At 38.7% G+C, this 7,624-nt stretch overlaps 1 pseudogene; it reads left to right on the forward strand.

Moving 5' to 3' along the window:
* The first annotated feature begins 6,219 nt into the window (after window positions 1-6,219).
* LOC127198085 (40S ribosomal protein SA-like) lies at window positions 6,220-6,997 on the forward strand (annotated as a pseudogene).
* The last annotated feature ends 627 nt before the right edge of the window (window positions 6,998-7,624 follow it).

A 7,624-nucleotide genomic window follows, 5' to 3' on the forward strand; every position in this document is an offset into this window, starting at 1 on the left:
CACACACACATACACACACACACATACACACACACATACACACACACACATACACACAAAACAGTCTACTATTTGGTAAGAAGAGTAATGAAGTATTGATATATGACCTAACATAAATGAATCTTGATAGCATTAAGATAAGTAAAATATGGCAATCACAAAAGATGCTGTTGACTGTTTCCATCTATGTGAAAGGTCTACAGTAAGGAAACTTAAGGAGTAAGTGCATATTTAGTGTTTCTAGACCCTGGGGAGTAATTTCTAAAGGACCTGGGTAGTAACATCCTGAAACTAAGCAGTGATGGTGTTATTATAACTTGAGGAATATGCTAAATGGATTTCATAAATGAGAAATTATAAAAGATAAATCCCAGGGCATCTGAATTATCTCTGTAAAACTATTATAAAATATGTCATCATGTTACATTAAAATAATATAAATGTGTGAATTCATAACATATACCATTAGAAAGAAAATATTAGTAAACACATTGTATGATAAAAATTAAGGTAATTGGCGATTTATTCATTGTAGACACAATAAACTTTTAAGAGTAAATAGTTAATTATCACAGAAAGAAAATCCATGTGATCAAATCACTTTTCATAGGCAAGTAATTTACAATTTAGTTTGAAATTTGATGATTATTTTAAGCAACTTAAAATATTATTTATTGTATTTACAAAGTGAGACTATCCCTTATAGTTAACAAAAATTATACTAAATATATCTTTCATGTGATGAAGTAATAATTTTCAGACATTTTATATAATTTATAATTTTAGTATATTAAAATCAAGCACATATTATATTGCACATGACTCTGAATTGGACATGGTACATAAGAAGAGAATTTATGTTTACCTGATGACCCCCTAACCAGTTACTTGAGGCACTGAAAAGTATCCTCTAGTCTTTTGATGCCTCGGTGCCTTATTGATCCAGACCCTACCATGAGTCTCCAATCCAAGACCTCTGTGGTAAGTATGACGAATGTCCTACTCACAAATGTGCTGCCACAAGGTGACTAAGTATTCAGGGCATAACTTCTAATTAAGGAATGAAAATCTGGGAAACATAATAACTTAGAAAAAGAAAAGTGTCTACAAACTACTTCGGTACAAATTGCTCTCTCTGACTCTGGAAGCCTACAGACAGAGAAGTAGCAGCACTCTGCTCCATTTGCTGCTGAAGAGAAAGAGTTCTAAGGACATTCCTACCGTTGCCTGAGTGCAAATGTGATCACTTAGTGGTGGAACAGATGTAAGTCCGGGTCATCTTCATTTTCTCGTTTTCCATTCTTCCTGAGGATCAAGTTAAAAGAAAACATGATATAGTTTAAGTTTTAGGTAATATTAATTAAAAGATCTCTTTCCTATTTGCTAATTATTACGTTTAAGGCCATCACAATACAAACCAACCCACAAATAAGCAAAACCATGGTAGGAAATCTCACTGGGTACCATAATATTGAGGACCTAATTTGACCCCCAAAACCCATGTATAATATCAACATGCTATTGTGCACTAGCCGTGTGAGGGTGGCAGGTATAGCAGTCTAGCTTAGCTAGGGGCTGGGCAGTGCTTCTAAGGGTAGCATGTGCTGTTGTCCTATATGCTACCTCCACACACATATGTTCACATGCACTTACACATACATGTGTATTTATCTACACCAACACATATATAAACACATGCTTAAAACTAAATATAACCATATTTCACCATGGGTGAGGAAGGAGCTGATGAGACCTTACTCCTCCCAGAGGGAATCATGTGTTCCATGGAAGATAAATAGGTAAGCCCAATGTGATATATGCTTTTAGCCCTGGAAAATGAAGATAATTCTGATTCATAACAATCGTGGTAGGTCCATTACCAGTCATTCGTTGAAGAAGGGGACTTGAAACTATAGGCCGTGGACTGATGTTCATCCGACAGGATCCTGTACTAGTCTGACAAGGTCTACAAAATAAAGTACCACTTGCTAGGTGGCTGATAAATTTTTCAACAGTTCTAGACATTACAAAACCAAGAGTAAGATGTTAGGAGGGTTGCTCTAGGGACATCTTTCATCCTTCCTTGCAGAGAGCCTCCATCTTTCTGCTTAATTGACTTTCCCTTTATGCATCCAGGCTCCTAATCGCTCTTTCCTGTAATGATACCTGCCCTACTTGATTAGAGGCTCATCCTTAACATTAATTTGTCCCTTGAAAGCCTTATCTTTAAATACAGTCACATTGTGGGTTATGGATTCAACATAGGAACTTTGTGTTGAGGGGAGCAAAACTCTGTCCATAATAGACCCGTATGCACTTTTGCAAACCACTCCACAGCGACATCATAGTAGACAACTGCTGACCAAATTCTGAAAGTTCATACATAATCAATATCTTGAAATTCTCTTTGGATAATGAAGTAGCTAAGATTGTACTTCCAAGTGAATAGAAATTTTAAATATAGTAAATTAGTTGAAGATGAGGCATATAGTGGTTCTCTAGGGGAAAGTGCAAGCTCAGTTATTCAATAAGAAAGCACAGAGCATTGCACCTTTGCACAGTGCCTCATCCATCAGATGAGATAATTGCATCTTCATCCATCACTTGGTACAGTAGAAATAAAATTGTTATAACAGAACATCAATGTGAGCCGCTTTGAAGCAAAATACTTCATTTCAATAAATGTCTTGGCTACTTGCTATGCTGCTCATATGATATGCTTCCTTGATAAGTTTAGGAACATTTCATTGACAAGACAAAAGCTCTTCAGACCTATAGGCAGCAGATTTCAATGTACACAATATCTGGTTTTATATGGTACAGCTTTCAAAAAGTGGTTAGTTTTGTTTGCTTTGTTTTGTTTTGCTGGTCACATTGTGTCTTTTCTGATCCCATGCTGACCCGAGATCCATAGACACTAATGCGCTCCTGTCCCTCTCTTAGGATCTGTCCAGTTTTTCTTCAATGCTTAAAGACTATTAGGCTAGCACATACTTTATTTGTCATGATAATATACTAAAAATAAGAATTTCCAAGTTGTTTACACTAAGAAGTCAAAACTTGACCAGTGAAATGGCACAAAGGACACAGGTGCTTGATACCAAGGGTGACAGCCTGAATTAGATCACTGGGATCCCATGGTGGAAGGAGGTAACTGACTTCTGCATGCCATCCTCTGACCTACGCATGCACGCATGCATGCACATGCTGCCGTACATAAAATAAACAAAGCAAAAATTTTGTAAATGTGTTTATGGGAAAGAGCATAGTATGAGAAATGTTACATGTTCAAACTGACTTCTCGCTCCTGAAGCAACCTGAAAATGCTTCTTTCTGAAGTTCTCTTTATGTATTTATCTTACTTATTTAATGAACATCACCTAAAATAGACTTCATTCTTTTACCAAAATTAAGGCTACTGAGGCAGATGTTTGGTGGCTTAGTAGCTAATCCATTCAGTTTTTCCTGTTGAAAATTCCTCTTACCACAGATACCTAATAATATATTACAATGGCAGGTAAATTCAAAATATTCAATAGATGGTAATAATTATAATAAAATATGATTACATTTGTATTTCATTTATTTTGTTAAATGATTAGAGTCAAATGAAAGTGATTTCCAAATAGAATAGATGTAATCCCATCTTCAAGGAGGTATCAACAACAACTACTGAATACTAACAATATGCAAATCTCATAAATTATTCTTTTTTTCTTTTTTGTTTTTGAAACAGTGCTTCCCTGTTTAGCCCTGTCTGCCTTGGAACTCACTTTGTAGACCAGTCTCGCCTCTACCACAGAGATCTATCTGCCTCTGCCTCCTGAGTGTTGGGATTAAAGGTGTGTGCCATTGTGCATAGCTCATAATTATTCTTATAATGCATTTCTGTATAGTCTAGAAATGGCTAATAAGAAGAAAACTTATATTTTACCTCTCACATACTCATGCAACTAATTTTCTACCATGCAACATAAACCCATTTTGCATCATTTATAATCACATTTTGAGGGTTTCATTCTTCATCTGGTGTTCCATGGTCACCCCTTATCATCATAATATCTGTTTCTTCCTGCAAACTCTTATCACTAACTGATGTGCTGGCTAGCTTTATGTCAACTTGACCCAAACAAGAGTTATCTGAAAAGGAAGAACCTCAATTGAGAAAATGCCTCCCTAAGATCCAGCCTCTCCTTCCACGCACCACAACAGGGATTGACATCACGGCTTTTTGAGCATTACACAAACTTTCTACTACTAATCAAGATCCTCAGCACCCTCCCAGTTTAAAAGCACATGTCTTTTTGAAACACTTTTTGAAAGAAAGTTTGGGCTTTATCCCATATAATAAGAAAAGTGCAGGGGACTTTGAATAGAAGACTGATAAATCCTACTTCTGTGTTTATAGTGCATGGGGGATAGCGAAGTGAGACACATCAGGACAGCAACATGACCATGAGGAGGTGGTTGCCATGATTTATGTGGGAAACATTGATGGCTTGATATAGAGCAATAATAATAGTAGCACAGGAGAAATAGAATAGAATAAAGAGGATTTATTATTCGCTGGCTACAGGTGTTTGAAAGAAAAGGGACACAGAAAGATTATAAATTTCTGTGATGTAAGCCACACAATAGCATCATTTTTTAAAGTGGATATATGCAAAGATAACAAAATGAGTTCATTTTCCTAGACATTGAGGTCCCTATTAACTATCAAGGGAGATTCAACAGGTAATAGTATATCTAAGTCTATGGCTCAGAAGAGAGACGAGCTCAGCTTGGTATATAGAGTTGGAAGGTGGCAGTTGAAATCGTGAGGCAGCTATAAGGTAGCCAGAAGAGCACACACATTGAGAAAGCATGTTCAGAATCTCTGTAGACTTAATGGGGCTGCGCGATGACTTCCAAGTGTGTCCAGCTGAGCCGCATTTTCCTTAGTATTCTTTTTCTCTTTTATGCACTGTATGGTTCAGCTGGAGTCTCTTGCTAGAGTTGAGGGGAAGAAAACAGGTGACTCCATTTGGAAACACACATGCTGTTAATGATCTCGGGTTTGTCTTCGTGGCAAATACCTACCTATGTTGTTGTTTGCTTTTAGTATCCTTGACTCTTGGACCAGCTATGTGTATTGTTAAAACTCATAATGAAAGGCCCAGGCTTTTGTAGCAAATATTTACTGCTAAAGTCAAGGAAGCATAAAAGACATGAAATATAGCCCGTGTTGGGAAAGCTCCAGTTCTTTGCTCCTGGGGTTTACGGTAGTTAAGATTGCCAACTTGGCAGGCTTTAGAATCCTCATGGAAACAAACTTCTGGAAATACCTATGAGAGAATTTCTATGTTGGTTTAATTGAGATGAGAAGACCAACTCTAAGTATCGATGGCACCATCCTCTCATCCAAGTGCCCTGACTGTGGGTACAGTTTAACCAGCCACCTTAGGCTCCTGCCACTATTCATCCCTTACTGTGTGAGCCCAGAGAGCCCTTCCTTCCTTCCTTCCTTCGGTTCCTCAATCATGTATTTTGTAAAAGCAACAAGAAATATAGCTAAGACAAGGGTCAAGTTTGTAATCTTCCTTTCCTCACAGCCGCCTCTCAACTTTGTGTTCCAACATTACACAAAGAGATTACTTAGCACATGCATTTTGTCTCAAAAACCAGTTCTCTGAAAGGAGTAGATATATTAGTTACAGTAGAGAGAGACAGAGCATATAAAAGACCTCTAGAAGATTTGCTTGAAGTAATGAAATTCTGTACCACTAAATACCTATTATGCCTTTCGCTGTCCTTCTGAATCCTGTGGTGACTATGATTCTGACTTCCTAAGGGTTTGATTACTATAGAAATCTCAGCCGGTCATGGTGGCACATGCCTTTAATTCCAGCACTTGGGAGACAGAGGCAGGTGGATCGCTGTGAGTTCTAGGCCAGCCTGATCTACAAAGTGAGTCCAGGACAGCCAAGGCTACGCAGCGAAACCCTGTCTTGAAAAAACAAAATAAAAAAGAAATCTCATAGAAGTAGAATCACATATATAGTCTTGGTCCTTTTGTGACTGACTTTTCACTGACCATAATGTTCTCAGGTCTGTATTTCCTTCTTTTCAAAGGCTGAATGAAATTCTATATTATGCATATATTACATTTTTTGTTCATTTTTCTGCTGATGGACATTTAAGTTGTTTCTGCCTCTTGAGGCTATTGAGAGAAATGTTACAATGACACAAAAGTACAAAAATATCTTTGACCCTTACTGCGCTGGCCAGAGACAAGTCCATACATCGTTGCTCCTGATTCCCGTCGTAACTTAAAGGGAAGCTTACACAGTGTCCTTGCCATTGAGAACCCTGCTGACGTCAGCGTCATCTCCTCCAGGAACATAGCCAGCGAGCTATGCTGAAGTTTGTTGCTGCCACTGGAGCCACTCCTATTGCTGGCCGCTTTACACATGGGACCTTCACCAACCAGATCCAAGCAGCCTTCAGGGAGCCACAGCTTCTAGTGGTGACTGACCCCAGGGCTGACCACTATCACCTCACAGAGGCCTCTTACATCAACCTGTCCACCATCACTCTGTGCAACACGGATTCTCCTCTGCATCCCATGCAAGAACAAGGGAGCTCGCTCAGTGGATCTGATGTGGTGGATGCTGGCCCGGGAAATACTCTGCATGCATGGCACTATCTCCCGTGAGCACCAATGGGAGGTTATGCGGATCTTTACTTCTACAGAGGCCCAGAGGAGATTGAGGAGGGGCAGGCTGCTGCTGAGAAGGCCGTGACCAGGGAGGAACTCCACGGCGACTGAACTGCGCCAGCTCCTGAGTTCACCGCTGCTCAGCCAGAGGTGGCAGACTGATCAGAGCGTGTGCAGGTGCCTTCTGTACCCACACAGCAGTTCCCTACTGAGGACTGGAGCGACCAGCCAGCCACTGAGGACTGGTCATCAGCTCCCACAGCGCAGAGCACCGAGTGGGTTGGGGCCACCAGTGAGTGATCCTGAGTGCGTCTGCAGACACCTGAGCAGAGCAGGAAATGGCGGAAGGAAAATAAAGTTCCTAAAAGCTGGAAAAACAATCTTTGAGATCTTATTTTAAATTCTTTTGAATATGTAGCTAAAAGTAATATTGCTAGACCAGCTAGTAATCTATTGTAACTTTTTGAGGGTTCTCACAGTGTTTTCCTTAGTAACTAATTCATTTTATATTCTCTAACCATATCCACACCAGTGTTTGTTTATACATTCATACATATGCACATGAATATACATGTATGCAATATTCTAATTAATTCTGGGTGATATTACATTGTATCTTTGTTCACTATTTACATAATGATGAAATTTGAACATTTTTCATGTCAACCATTTTTTTCTATTTATAGAAATGCTATCAAATCCAGAACCCATCTTTTTAAATAGATGATTCACATGCTGTTGGGTCACTGGAGTACTTGGGGTAGTCTAGACACTAGTCTCTTATCAGATACACAGTTTGAAAACCATCCTGGAAGCTTTCGTTCAACATTTTTTATGTTTTCTTTGCTATATGGAAGATTTGAAGTTTGATGCAATCTAATTTATTCTGATTTTATTGCTTATTATGTTGGCATCATATGAAAATCA

Source organism: Acomys russatus, chromosome 2 (assembly GCF_903995435.1).
Source record: "Acomys russatus chromosome 2, mAcoRus1.1, whole genome shotgun sequence".
Classification (NCBI taxonomy): domain Eukaryota; kingdom Metazoa; phylum Chordata; class Mammalia; order Rodentia; family Muridae; genus Acomys; species Acomys russatus.